This window comes from Falco punctatus (assembly GCF_963210335.1).
Source record: "Falco punctatus genome assembly, chromosome: 14".
Taxonomy (NCBI): Eukaryota; Metazoa; Chordata; class Aves; order Falconiformes; family Falconidae; genus Falco; species Falco punctatus.
The window spans coordinates 17504932-17520876 of NC_137594.1; the positions used below are offsets into that span (position 1 = coordinate 17504932).

General features: G+C 34.4%; 1 protein-coding gene across 2 annotated transcripts in view; it reads right to left on the minus strand.

Annotated features, from left to right (window-relative positions):
• TOX3 (TOX high mobility group box family member 3) overlaps positions 1-15945 on the minus strand; it is a 489533-nt gene that overhangs the window by 75899 nt on the left and 397689 nt on the right. Inside the window, exon 9 of one of the 2 annotated variants that reach the window (XR_013923633.1) lies at positions 3387-8734. The gene's annotated coding sequence lies outside the window, so the exon portion shown is untranslated. Of the gene's footprint in view, positions 1-1841; positions 8735-15945 lie in introns of those variants that run through there. The other variant, XR_013923634.1, reaches the window with a different exon arrangement.

The following is a 15945-nucleotide window of genomic DNA, read 5'->3' on the forward strand; positions in this document are numbered from 1 at the left end:
GGGAGGCTGTTAATTGTATTTATAAAACAAATTTGCAGTACAGATGTAAATGATATTGATATCTGATTGGTTAGGGTCAGGGACCAAATTATCAATATTCTAAATTAGGGCATTACTGGTTTTCTACACTCAAGATAACATGGCAATTTGTAGAGTTATCTGAAAGCCAGAAATGCACACAATCATGATATAGTAACGATATGCTTAACTCTAAGCACAGTTAAATAAGAGTTACCATACTGTCTTTTGTAAGAGGCAATTGGCCAAATATAAATTCATCTATTACGTGGAGAGCTGTAACTGTAGAAACTTTTCCCCCCCCCCTTTCAATTTTTGTCCATTTTGGTAAACCAACCATATGTCACTGTTCTGAAATCTAATCCTATCAATCCACCAGGCTTGCCCTTTGTTGTACACAACAGCATATTACCAAATATCTGTACCTACAACTTTCATAAACGTGTAAAAAGAAACTGTATCTGTCTACAGGGAGACTCAGACAGAGACCATCTGTCAATGACTAAAGCTATTCTTTAAAAAAAGAAAACATTCATTTGGGATTTGCCCTTTACAGAGTAAACCCACTTAACCTCCCAATAAGATTAACTGTTATTTGTTTCCATTAAACAAAAATGACCATGCTAATATGCATTTAATAGTACTAACAATGAGAGAAACACAAACTTCAACAATTTTAAATTTCTTTAAAATCCTAAAACTTGTTATATCGTGACAGCAATTTTACTATTAATAAATACCTTTCATTTTCCATTACAAGAGTTTTTTCCCCAAAGTTGAGACTAAAAGTAATAATAATAATAATAATAATAAATCAAGGTAAATATTGAAACTAAACCAGCAGGATCTTGAGTCTGCCACATAATTTATATACAGTCACTGCTACCTAACGTCTGAATAATGCATATAAAAACCCAATACTTTTGGAGCACTGATGATTTTCACCTGTGCCCTCAACATCTAGGCATTTACAAAGAAAGGTATTTAACTAGATTGATTATATGAGGCCGTCTGAGTAGAGTTAGTGCAATGTAATGGAGACTGTGCTTCTCTCTGCAGCAGCACAAGACACTGAACCAGCCTGAAGCGATACTGAAAAATACCTTAATGTCTCTTCCTGGGCTGACAAAACACAATAGTACTGTCATGTAACGCTCCCTCTCTTCTACTGTGGAAAAACACAGTAGGAGAAACCTTTAAATGTAGGCTATCCCTTCTCTCCCAGTTTTGTATTTATGCTTTTTTTTTTTTTTTTTCAGACCAAGTTAGTGAGATGTGTAACAGCAATAAAGAGTATCCTCAAACATGAAGGGCTGAAGTGCAAAATCCCTCATAAAATTAATTCCCTGGTCCCTGCCTTCCCATAAGAACCGCAAAAGGTGTCCTCCTCCCCTCAGGATGCCCGTTTCCACTGTAGGCATAATTCAAATCTTACTGGAACCAGTGGGAATATATTTACCAGGTTAGTTAGCTTTGCATCCAGTTTTCTTCATTAATGGTAGTGGCACTATACAATCAATAAACGTTAAGACAACGCAATCATACAATCATTTCCTCAGTGAGAAATTGGCAATGTGCTATATATAAGAATAATTCATTTGGAATCATTATTATAATTTAGCGCAGCTAAAGAAGTTGTCCCTGAAACAGGGAAGCCAGAAAATATCAGCTTCTTCCTCTCAAACACAAAGTATACTGAGAACCAGAAACACAGGAAAAAACAACTTTGGCATGCAAATCTTCCCCTCTTATTCTAAGAGTGAACGGTTAATATATTAGTTGAATATACCATATCTAAGATCCAGCACTGGGGCGGGGGGGGGGGGGGGGGGGGGGGAGATCTTAGAGTACATGCAAAGTGTTACACAAAAACAGATTTTTTTAGCTCTGTTTTAGAAAATATTAAATCTAGATGGAGATGCATCATCAGCCATTTCTGCACTGCTGAAATATCTATCGGGCAGGTGGTAAGACCACAACTTTTTAAACAGTGACATCAGTCCTTTGACATTGTTTGTGCTGGCTTCTTACTGTTTCTTCCCTGCTAAGGGAACAGATTCAGACTGGCATCACCCTGTGTTTGTGTACTCTCTGTAAAGCTATAGCTGGACAATGAACTTTGTGTTTTCATTACTTTACAGAAAGAACGGTGAAGAGTGAAATTGAGAAAGGCGTAAATTAACAAGGTTCATGTTTAGCTACCAGTGAAGTTCTGACATAAGACTTGCCACATGCCAGAAAGTTACAGCACAGAGCACTCCGTGATCACCAAGAACTGACTGAAGGCACCAGAAAAAGCTTTTATCCATCCAAAAAAATATCAGATCATGGAAGGAAAAACTTCGAAGTATATAACTTCCACTAGAGTTCACTGGATTTGTCACTTCAGATACAAAGCACCTAGATAGAAGCAGAGTACTGAGGTTTGACTGCAATTACCTTATCTTTCCTATTTTTAGTGACAGGACCAGATTATTTTAAGTGCATTTTATAGAAAACTCTTCTTTACTGAAATATAAAGACTGTAATAAAGACAATACAATGTTTTGAAACTGTTTTAAATCCTTCACTCAGCTTTGCTTCTACAGATTTAACATGTAGGGGTTCTAATCTTACTGCTACTAATTAGAGCTTTAGTGTAATTGTGCCAACAGGGTGCTTGGCATAATAATTACTATTGAGAGATTCTGGTGGAGCAGTAACGTGCCCACATAATACAGATATGTCTAATATTATACAGCAGTCACCTTTGTATGTTGACTCTTAAGTTGGATTTTAACCAAGTAAGGGGTTATTTTGCCTTTAATATAAAGCTCAAAAGGCATATACATATGTATGATTTAGGTATTCATTTTTTCCTCTTTGATTCTTTTGAATATTAATTAGCCAGAAGAAAACTAGAAGGCACATTTTATTCAACATCCTTCATAATTTAGTCTAGTTTGGCATGGGAAAATGAACAGAAATGCTTATATTGGCAGATCATACCCCTAATGTAATATTAGACTTTCTTAGGATAATGTCCTCAGCTGCAAAGTTTACCATAATACACAATAAACTGAACTAAACCCAGAGGATGAGTAAGACTTAAAAATCTGCATTTAGAAAGCGCCTGTGCTGCATTCCATTACAGTCTTACTGGTTTTGAAACAAATCTTTATGTAACTACTTGAATAAATCTATTCAGCGAAAAGCATAAGACTTAAACCTAAGGGACGATGCAGGAACACTAACAAAGATAGAGAAGAACATTTTTGAACAGAAGAGCATTTTTGATCACTTAGTAATGTTTACTATCTTACTGTCTAACAAGTTTCAGATAATGAAACTTTGTTAATGATATAAATCTATAGTGAAAGAACACTTACCAGCATTGAGATGTTTTGTTTGGTTTTTTGTTTTTTACTTCTAGAAATATCAGCTTCAGCCATATAATATTTTTTTTTAAATAAATATCTTAATTAATGGATATTTGTTAAGAAGGACTTCAAAAGCAATTTACACATAGAAACCCTGCACAATATAACAAAATAAAAAGCAATAGGCCTTTTCAGTCTAACTGTAGAATCTTCTTTTTTAAAAAAAATGTGAGCTCTTTAAAAGCAGATGTAGAGCATGGAGCCTGAACCAGAGCTCCATCTAGAACAGACAGGCTTGTTTTTACTGCCCCTTAGTGCTTCTCTTTTAAAGTGACAGGAAACCAATTTCTGATTACAAATCAATACGTTAGCATGCTACCATCAGGCAGTAATTTTAGTTGCTGATATTAGACCATAGAAGAGGATATCCGAAAAGACCAGCTGTTGCCATTTTGATGCATACAAAACCCAGTAAACAGTATTGCTTTTCTGCAACTCCATATTTTCACAGAACAATTCTCACAGAGTGAGTCACATGTGGCCTATTTATCACCTGTGGGTCACCACAGCATAAAAACCGCAACAAATACCATATACGCAAAGGGCATAAGTTAAGTCTCAAAAACAAGACCACTGAAATGTGCTGTATTAATTAATATAATGGAAACAAAAGTATGTACGCTCCTGTCACACAAAATACCTTTTGATGAAGTCTCTTTATTCTTTAAGCTTTTAAGATAATCTTAGAGAAATCATCAAACTATAAAAAGAAATCAATAAAACAGAAAAGGTTCCCATCACCCCTAAAAAAATCCATAACTTTTGCATTTTAATAGAGACACTACAAGACTATACCCGTCATTTTCTTTCTGATGTGTTCCTTTGATTTCACTCTTATCTCACAGGACTCTTGACTTTCCTGAGAAAGGGATTATTGAATTGTATGTCTCCCTCAGATGCTCTTGATCATTCAAGTAGTCTGTACTTAAGAATGTTACAGAGTCTGCTCAGCTGCTGGCTCCTTGGGAACTCATCAGGGACTGTCATCTTAATATTAATTGGGTTTTGTGCAGGAATCTGAGCCCCACAATGAGAGGGTTTCAAGAGAGAAGATTATGCTCAAAGCCAGATATAAAGACAAACATATTTAGCACAACAATTATGATAATTGCAGAAACACTCTGAGAAATAAGTAAATCTGATTAAGGGCACTTCTACATGATCAAATATTAATCTGATGTCTTCACTCTAACCTGGTTTGAACATAAGAGGCTTCTTATGGTTTTATGTATTAACAGATTTGTAGAAGCTGAACTCATAGTACCTAATAATATGGTACATCCAAGTCAATACAGTAAAAGGATCTTTACGGAATGTAATCCACTTAAATTAAAAATAGACACAGATTGAATCATAAAGCTTAAATTAAAATTGACATGCAGTCAATCAATAAAACATTATATAAAGTCTTGTATAAACTACCATAACATTTGTCAATCTCATAGCATAAAAACTTGAGTATATTTCTTTTTATTAAATAAAGACTGTAGCACTTCAGAACAAATCATCATAAATACCACTCGGACAAAGACTTAAAACTTTCCACACTCAAATAACATCCAGAAAATTAAATACATCTATATTTGAAGATGTGAGATTTATTTCTCTTTAAAAATATGTGTATTAGCTGTAGAGATCTGAAGTATCCAATCAAACCATTTCATCTCTAAAGTCACTACGATTTATAAGAACTGTGGGCCAACACTGTATATTTGAGTGATGAGTAAGACACTGGCAACAAAATAATAAAAAAAGCGTTTGCAACACTGGTTTCTCTACATATGGGGGCACGCACATGCTTGTATGAATAAACATATCTACACAAACCCCCATCAAAAATCTATAGAAAATAATGTTTAATATTCTGTACACATTATATTTAATGCTATCATGACAAGTATTTTCATGTTTGTTATTCACAGACCAGTTTTGAATAAATCTTAAGCCAATATATCTAGTATACATGCTTTTTAATATAAATTTGCAGAGGTAGAAGAAATGCCTGAGAGCTTCTACACTGTATTTGCCTAATCGTTTAAGTTAACTCAGATGAAAGCTTCCATGCATAGCTAAGTTTTCAAAATTGGACATAAAGCATCTGAAAACTATTACAGCGATATATGCACAGAACCCTACAAAAAAGCATAATATATCAAAAATCGTGATACAAAAATGAATTATTTAAACCTGAGAAAGAAACGCATGTACATAGATGCCTACCTATCCATCTTTATTTGTAAGTATTAACCACATATAGCCCTTATGTGAAAGGTAAATCTTGCCAGCATGGCTTACCTCCCATAGTAATTAGGCTTGTGTTTCTGCTTTATTAACTCTGATACAACAGTGTCCTGCCCTCTGTCACCAAGGGTACTAATAGATGATAATCACTACGATTTGGAAACCATACAAATTAAATGATGAAGTGAGATGAAGTGTAGTAATGCAATGAGTTCAAGGACAAGCAAGTTAGTCATTTCAGTACTCATTTTCAGGATATTAAATAGGAAATACAGGAAGAAATTAGACCAGAGTTTATCACAAAAAATAATAATTTACATGTAGAAGTTAATTATATTTTATTTATATTAATGTTTTAAAAATGATACTACAAGGTTTGCCTTATGCAAGATAGTTTACTTTCACCTAAAAGAAAAATTAGAAATATCTCTTGTATTTATAAATGCAATGAAATCTTTACAAGATTTAACACTCCCTATTCACAATTTTAATTTTGCGTGGACAGCAAGTATATTCTTCCAGTCCAGTGACAGCAGGTCTATATTAGCATACTGAAATTACTTTTTCTATCTACATTACTACAATGTATTACAATTGCATCACAGCAATAATACTGCAAACCTACTGTTAATTTTGTAAATATCATGTGCTTAATTAAACAGAAGCATAACTGAGCCAGCAAAAGTAACTTAACTACAAAGAGTTGTCATTATTTTCTTCTTTCAGAAGTTTTTAAACTGTTAAAACTTGTGATATCACAATTTCAAAGTATTTTCAAAAAGAGGCTTCAAATTCTTAGATGTCTTTTTAAATGATAGATTTTCTTAAAAAAAAAAAATATCATTATCAGCTTCATAAGAGACAAAGCACTGACATGACGATGCCAAGTCTGAACACTGTCACTGTGCTTAACTGTCTTTTCAAATCCATACTTGTCTTTAGTAACTTATCAATAATACATTCTTCTAATAACATTTATTCTTTTCAATACACAGAACATGTAGTTTCAAAGTCTTATGTATTTCAGTGTAAATCTAAGACTTCCAGATTTTGGAAGATAGAAATATATTTCAGTATATTTATTGAAAGACAAATATGTTTCATTATAAGTTAACATTTAAAAAATATATTAGTGAAAAAATTTCTGTCAAACATTGGGGTTGGTTTGTTGGGGTTTTTTGGGGTTTTTCTTTTGTTGTGTTTTTTTTTTTTTAAGCAAACAGGTGAATATAGCTACTTTAATGTATCATCCGGTTATCTAAAACCCTCCTGGTTCTTGGGAAAACAATCCATATTATTCAAATCTAAGTCACATTTTCCTAGTAGTTTTCTAAACCAATATATTCAACTACAAACAGCTCAGCCTGATATTAATAGTTTTGAATTCTATTAGATACAAGTTTCAATAATTAGGATGCTGTGCATAAATATAATTCTGCCTGGCCTATGTCATGCCCTTTGAAAGCAAATACTCTGCATAATTTTTCTATTACACAGACTAAGCAAGTACAGTACATTTTTAAACATCACTTATAACCAAAAAACATAAAATACTATCTATACCTTGTTCATGCATATTGATATAAACATTTTTCTTTCTTTGAAGTGTTAAGATAAAAAGCAATATAATTTTTAAACTAAAACTGAATTCTACATGGGAAAACTCTTTAAAATTCCATCAAAACTTTTAACAGTGTAGGTCTGCTCTCTGCTGATCTTACAATCTACAAAGGATGTATTTTACTACGGTGCCACAAAATGTATATAACCCACATAATACAATTCCATCTCATATGTAAAAGGCTCAAGCACAACGATTTCAAAAGAAGTGTCCTAAAAATGATAGTTTCCATCTTTCCAAAGGAAAGGCTTAATAACAAAAGAACTACAGATACTTTGCTAATAATCATCCAGCTAGCTACTTTTTGTTTGAGGGAATCGTTTTCTATGGTTAGCATGTTTACATCCATTCAATTCTAGATGCAGATTATGGCAATTATATATTTATCCTCCTTAATGTACACTGCTTTTATTTATGTTGAACTTGAATCCATTATCAGAAACAAAGCTGCATACATATAACCCTAACCAATTGCTGGAGATGCACACAGACTACTGCTTGTTTACTTTGGGTAGACTGATCTTATGGCATGCATTAAAAATGTTGTACTTGTCACTGACTAATACAACAAATTGAAACCTTGGAACAATCTTATTTACAATTCAAGTGCTCCATATTTTATTCTTGCATCAGAATTTTCACTTAACCCTTTTGGTAAATAACTGAATCTCAGAGCAACGTACAGCTATGCTGAAATTTAAAACTAAATGCAAGATAAAAATTACGTGCAACAAATGAAATTATCTAAAAGATACATTCAGAATGCATTACCTCACTGTATACTTTTTAGGCCCTCAGTAGGTATGCAGTAAATAATTGAATATTTAAACTGTTTTGTAATATTCACACAGCTAAGGTTATTGTTGAAAGAAAAAAGCCAAACTTTCCCTCATCTGTATTCCATAAATAAAAGGCTTAGCTGCTGTTTTTACTTACAGTTCCCAGAATTTCTTTCTCTTCTAAACCATTTTAGCTCTTAATATGAAAGTTTTATTAGTTATTCTGTCAGAAAATTCAAACCTTTACTAAGTGACATGAACAGTTACAGTTGGTTTAAGTGTGGTTGGGTACCCCTGATTTCATCAGGAAAAAAACCAAACAATATATGGCATATGTTAACATCTAAAGACTGAAAACATACTCAGTAAAATAGTCCCCCAGACTTAAAGGAAATCACTACTTAATTCCACAAACATTTGTTTCAGCTCAGGAATCGCACAAGAAACTTTAAGTAGTTTTCTCGTTCAAAAATTACTCCAGTTGATACATGGAGTCATAAGATGCTGCATAGCACCATCTGCTGGTTTGAACAATGGGCTTTGGAGGCAGCGCGGCCAATATTCTTCATGCTATCCGAAATCTAAAAAGACGACGACGTTCCACTCACCTTAGTTCCACAGGATTTGTAGAATTCTGCATAGATTCACTGTACAAACTGAAAGACAATGAGAAAGAGACATACACACAGAATCAGATGTGTACGTAAAGACATCTGAAAATCATACAGAGATGAAATCTGAGCAGGAGGGCCTTATTTGAAAGAAAAAAAGAAAGCTTAATTTCCTTTGTCCCAGTCCAGGGAAGTGCTCATTGTAAACTGTTACGTGGACATTATTTTCTTGCTTCAATCTAGATAACTTCTCTTTTGGAAGGAAATTAGAAGGTTGTTGGATGTAGAAAGCATTTTTTTCTTAAGCAAGAACATCAGAACAGTTTCTGTCCTAGATTAATCCTTACCTAACAAAAGCTAAATTCAGAAACAGTTATTTTCTTTTGAGTTATAATGAATAAAGACAATAAAAATGGTATAAAAATAACTGATAAAAAGTATGTTTTGATCTTATCCAGCCTTCATATATGTAAGCAGATTAAAAAGAAGAGATATTTGGAATCCTATCATTACAAGATTATGAAAGCTAAAACAGCCTTAGGACTATTTTCTGAGAAATGGCTTGTGAGCAAGTCAGGAAGCTGTTTAAATTTACAGTTTTATTCTTTTATTGCTATTTAAAAGGAAAATACAACCAACCTCACAGTAAATGCAATTGTTTTCCAAAGCAAAACACACACACACAACATAAAAAATCCCCCCAAAATGGGACTATGCAGACCTCTGAATTGTTAACCTTTTTTTCTGTGCAGTTTACGTATCAACAACAGCCATAGACCTGATGTAAAAATTAAAGATAAACTGTGCAGCATTAGTGGAGCTGCTTGTATAAGTACCACCCTCACACTGTGAGAGTACTAACGACAGGACTGGATCTGACAGTCCTTCCTCAGTGACACCACTCAAACTGTGGCAGCAGAATTCTGTAGATGGGAAACCCAGATACTGCTCACACCTCTGACTGCTCCCTGTAAATTAATTTGTTTACTTGATGCCTGTTTCATGAGGTGCGTAGAGGCCTTAGCTGGTACATGCGCATACCAAAAATATCACACGTTTAGTATCCACTGTGGGGTCCTGGCCACAGCGTGCTCTGTGACAGCTTGATGATAAGCAGCTGGCCTGCTTGTGGAACATGCAGAGCACACTGGGCAACATGAGCAAGAAACAGGTAAGCAATGTTAACAGAACTCACATTTCAGACTAATAGGACAGGCTACTTTGAAAAATCCTATTGCTGAGCTGTCCAAGCTAAGAGTGTGGTTAGAACTCAGTTCAATGCCTGGCAAAATAAGTATACTCTTACCACTTTCAGCAAGAGTTAGCCTTACATCTTCAGGGCAAAAACTAAGAGTCAGAACAATCCCTCTCCCTCTTCTCCCCAACAACCCACAGTCAAAAGCCTTTGTTACATCTACAAATAGCTTCAATTAGTAGATTTTCTACTTCATATTTAAGCCAGTGTAACATTTAAGATAAAAAAATATATCATAAATTTCAGAGCAGTCTATTTTTCCATTCAGTAAACTAGGAATCAAACCAGTGTACCTGCCTTCTCCTTCAGCCAGTGTAATTATAGAATCATAGACTTGTTTGGGTTGGAAGGGACCTTTAAAGGTCATCTAGTCCAACTCCCTTCTACATATTCCACCAAGATTCTACAAAGGTCTGCAAATCCAAAGGAAAATGTATTATTGCTTGTCTATAGCATCAAACTGAAGATATAGAGACATACAATATTCCTGGTTAGCACTGGTATAAATAGGAAAAGATCTAGGGCATCAAATAACAGATAAAAAAACACCTTGAGCAGGCTTATCAGATTCCTCTGGCAGCAGTACCATGTGTCAGAACAGTCAAACCTCAAAAATACAATATGTTTTTAGTTTAGAATACTCTCTATCTTATAGCTATTTTTATAAAGTTTTATTTGGTATTTTCATCCCACAATATGCTTCTATTTCAAACTGTAACACATGATTCTCGCTAAACTTCAGTGACTCAGCAGTTGGTACGTACTAAGCATAAATTTATTTGTCAATGTAACGATATGCAGTCTCCTCAGTGTGATGCTTCATGAAAGTTTCTTGCACCAGTTTTAAGATGACAGTTGTTAAAAACCAACAAAAAACAAGAAACAAAAAACCCCCACCACAACAAAAAAAGGATGAGAAAAATTGATCCCAAGTGGTATCTCCAGCTGAACTACACGACATACTTGGCACAGACTAAAGCTGAATTCTTGTGTCAGCATCTTTACCGTATCGACACATAGCAAAACTTTTTTGGTTTAATTCCTTCCTAACATAGTAAAGGAATAAGTCTGGTATATTGGAAAACTACAAAATATTGAATTACCAATACCAAGAGATGTCCAGCTAGCTATTTCAAGCCTTACTTACACATAGTTGATTTTTGTTCTTACCAGAACATCTACATTCTTGCTAATTCCTAGTATTCTTACCAGTGCTTTAAATTATGCAAAACACATCGACAAAATTATAAGCAGACACTTCTTCATACCTGCAAATATATTGAATATCAATGTGCCAAGAATCCAGTAACCCAGATGAAATCTTGAGGGTCATATATAACAGTACAGAGTTGGACTTTTTCCTCTCAAGTTCAATAATGCCATAATATTGAGAAGATAATATTTAAAGATGATTGAAAGTAAAGTATGTTATTTAATTTTTCAGTTATTTATTTTAACACCACATCTGAATCCAACATGAAACCTCTCATATAAATAAGTAACCAGAAAAGAGATATTTTCATTAATTTCAAGGGAATTTAGATTACACATTTGTTTTATAGACTCTATGGGACAGGAAACATTTTCTCCACAATTTTGCCAAGTGCCCTAACAAACAAAGTACTTAAAAAAAAATCTCAGTGGCAGCCAAGACAAGCCCTGTCACAAACTGCATTTTAATTAAATACTATTCAGACTAAATCAGTAAGAAATCCTAGTTATTTAACAGCTTTGCTGAAAAAAGACACATGCACTATGAAAGGAAAAAAACACCTCAGCAAGGTATCACCTATTAGGATCTGAGTATCATTTAATTGCATGGAAATGAGATACATGTGCTTTGAACTAATGTGGAAGTACTTATCCATAACATGGCATTTATCAAAGATTAACATTCTCCAGTAGAAAAATGTTCAAGTTACTACCCCCGGCCACAAGAAACTAAAGTTAAAACTGGAAATGGTAAAAACAATTGAAAACTCTGGTTCAAGCATGTTACTGCATGAATATGATTGCCTATGGACTACTGAATATTTGAGATCACTGTGTCCTGATACTGAATGAATTTGAATTATCGCTTCCTTATGGACAGCTACAAATGTAAATGTCTATCACAAATAATCACAAACAGATACTTATTGTTTCAAAATAGTGACATGTAATTTTTCCACTAACCCGAGTACTGTAAATACTCCTGCAACCAATTAAAGAATTTGAAAGAACGACCCCAAGTAATACATATGTATTGTGCCTGCATCTTAGAAAGCTTTGAGAATGCCTTAGTTTTCCTATGCTAAATTTGTATAGCCATCATAAACACAAACTTAAAGCTGAAACACAGTGCTGTTATTTGGATAAATAGGTGTAGGAAAAGAAAACCTAGGTTTCTAAAGTCCATGAGTAATTCCACTGTGGCATATTTTACAGCACTGACTGCAGTTTCCAAAGTACTCAGCACTGGTCACAGAAGTTAGGGACTAGGATGGAATTCAGGTGATAATCCATGCTTTGATTTGTACACATCTCCACTCAGCAGGGCCTTACTCTTGGTTAGCACTATGGCACTACTATATTTTACAGTATGATTAATACTGTGAATCTGCTGCTATATTTGTCTTCTACCCCTGAGTCTACAAACACCTTGCCTGCTTGCAGAGGAAGTTGCCATTACAAGGTGCAGAGTCAGTAAAATTTGCTACAAAAGGATCAAGTCATGGCACTCATTATATTCCTACCTCCTTTTGTGAAAAAAAAACAAACAAACAAACAACCACAACCACACAACTACCACCATCAAAAACCCCAAAACCCACCTAAACACTCACAAAAGCAAACCCCTCAAAATGGAAAATAAATTTACATAGAGAGCTAGAACAAGTGTCTATTATATATCTCTCTATATAAGCATATATTAAAAAGTGAAACACCTGGCAAACAAGGTAATGATGATTGTACTTTGAACCCTACCCAGCAAGCTCATTAGCTTAAATTCTTACTATACCTTAAGGTGTGTATATAGCTGGTAGAAAATCCTATTTTTCAATATCTTAGCATAATATATTGATTTTTGATATAACTACTGCTACGGTTCTGCAGAGGTTATATATGTCTTAGTGTGTTAGCAGCCCTACCAAAATCTATGCAAACAATCATAAGCAGGCATAAACTACATTATCTTATTAGGTATTCTAATGACATTTTTAGGATAAATGTATTACAATGTTTAACCATTTGATGGAACAGTATCTTAAAGCATTCATTCCTTGCCTATTTTAAGCTTTCCCCTAATCTAAGATCATTACCGCAAGAGCTCTAAGGTACTCTAATTCATAAAAATAAGAGGCTTAACAGTTCCATTCATGTTAGTGTCACCAAAGACACTAAGCAGTTGCCTTTTCAAAATATTTTCTTCAAAGAAAATTCTGATAGCAAGGCAGAAAAATGTTTTGGTATAAATACAGAAAGAATAATATGGCTTTGAATATTTTTATGTTTTTAGATCATTGCACAAAAATAATTTTAATATTAGTAGTTCTCAGATACTGAGTATAATCGCCTGTGAAAGCATAAATGTGTTATTGGGTGAGTTAACTCAAAGAACAAGCTGTCTTGAGCTAAATTAATGATTGGCCATTTAAACCTAACCTGCATGAGAAGGTAAGAAAGGAGAAGGTAGTTCCTTGCAAACACATAGCAATGGACATTAGCAAATACTACATATTAGAAAAAATTAAAAAAAAATAAAAAATATACAAAAAATTAGAAAACAAATGTTTTGAGTGATGGCTAAATGGCATCTTTACATTCTCTTAGGCTTGCTAAGTAGAAAAATAGCAAGTGAAAAGGACAAAGAAAAATGGTTTTCTGATGTAAGATCCATGCTGTGACGTAACACTTAAAAGTCACAGTACCCAAGCAGTACATGGGAGTTTAAAACTTGTCTACAGAAGCTAATTTATACCTTTTTTTTCCTGAGCTTAATATATATTAACTCTTCTGAACACATATATGCTACATCACACTTGGAAATAACACTTTTCAACTCTTGATCATGGGCTGGCCTGTTTAAACCCAGTTTCCCTCCCTAGCTTTATCTAGTGAAATAGAATGGGATCAAATAACCTGCAGCATATTAGACTCCGTTGCCACCGTCTTCACCTCAAAACCATGAAGCCTAGAGAACAGTATTTAATGCACATAAAGAATATGTCCCCTCTTATGGAAGACATGCATAATCCAGGGAGACAAGAACTTTCAAGGGAAAAATAAATTGAGCCAGAAGATGTGGCCTTTTGGATATAAAAAGACAGTTCCATTTGGCCATATGCTTTTGAGGTAACAAGAAGTCTAATTTGGATTCAAAGCTTCCCAAACTATGTATCGGCATAAAGAGAAGCCTTGAATTTATATAATACTGTACTATGCCAAACTGCAGATCCATGTACAAAATGGTCAATCATGCCACCAGGAGATGATTCAGAGGTACACCTACACCATCTGCCCAAATTATTTTTACAGACTACACAAATACAAAGATTAATAAATCTTTTATGGACAATTTCTACCAGACTCCTTTAATAGAGATGTTTTTCCCTCTGTAGGAACTTTAGCAGATCTTAGTGATTGATACAATGCTTGCTTCTTCAAATCAGACTAATTTACCATGTATCCAAATGATAGATACAAGTGATATTTCATCTAAGTTAGCAGGAATAGAACTGGGAAGGCCAAGGTTTGACTAGGGTTGAAACTGGTGAGGAATGTGAAGTCGTTCTAAAACAATGTCATCTACATCAGGCATGGTGTAGTGTACCTTCAGCAAGTTTGCAGATAATACCAAATTGCTTGTGGATGGAAGCAGTTTATATTCAAAAGAGTCTTGTCAATCCAGAAAAATGGGACAACAGAGCCTTACAGAGAAGAGGATCTCTTTTGGAATACAACAGCTCCACGCAGGAGTGCGGGCGAAGGAACGAGTAGGTAGGTAGCTGTTCTGCAGAAAAAGGTCTTGCAGGCCTTAGAAGAAATAAGTTTTTAATCATTGGAACAGATACTCAGAGTATGTTAGTTCCAGCTTCTGAAATTTACTGAATTTAGTTGCCTAAGGCCTGAGCAACATCATCTAGCTAGGAAGTCACTCCTGTTCCGAGCAGGAGGTTGGACTAGATAAACTTTCTCAGATACAACCTAACAGCATCAGCACAGGATTCACGACAGTGAGCTACTTTCTGACACCATCACTAAGGAATTGACTTTCCAAGCCTGTAGCTTGTTTGAGAAAAACGAGTTGTGAACACACAGGTGAGAGTAAAAATGGCTGGGCAAAATATTTTCACCACTTTTACAAAATAGCATGCGCATTTAACAGCATTATTTATAGTCACGTTTTCTAAATTAATCTAAATTAACTGGTCAGTATCTGTGCTGCTTGTGTGGGCTTTTTCCCACAGTTACAGGAGTTTTTGCTTTAGGTTAATGTGACTCCAAACCAAGCCAACTAGTATCTGGAAGAGCAAAACTAATGAATCCTCCTTTCCTGCAGAATGTTGCCTAAAGGCGGATAGCTCATGTGGCTTCCCTGATTTCTAATAAAGGCTGACATTACATTATACCCTTCTCCCTCAGTGGAATATAATTTTTTTCTTCTAACCATTACTTATTTTTCTAGGACTCATAGAACTGAAATATCTTTAAGATTCCTAGCTCTCCATCATATTTACTCTGGAATGATCAAACCCCAAAAGTTTTTAGGAATAGGTCCACACATGCCCTCACACACAGTCAACATGACTGTCCAAAGTAGTCATCTCTGTCAGCAATCCAGAAAACATTATTGAGCCATGTAACCTGGAATTTCTGTATGCATTTTTAGTAATTTCCAGTTCAGAGTAGTAACTGCTATTGCATTGTATCAGTTGATCTAGATATCTAGAAAATTAAAATTTCCTCAAAATTCTTTCCAGAAAATTCTTATCATGACTCAGAAAAAAAAAGGTCCTAT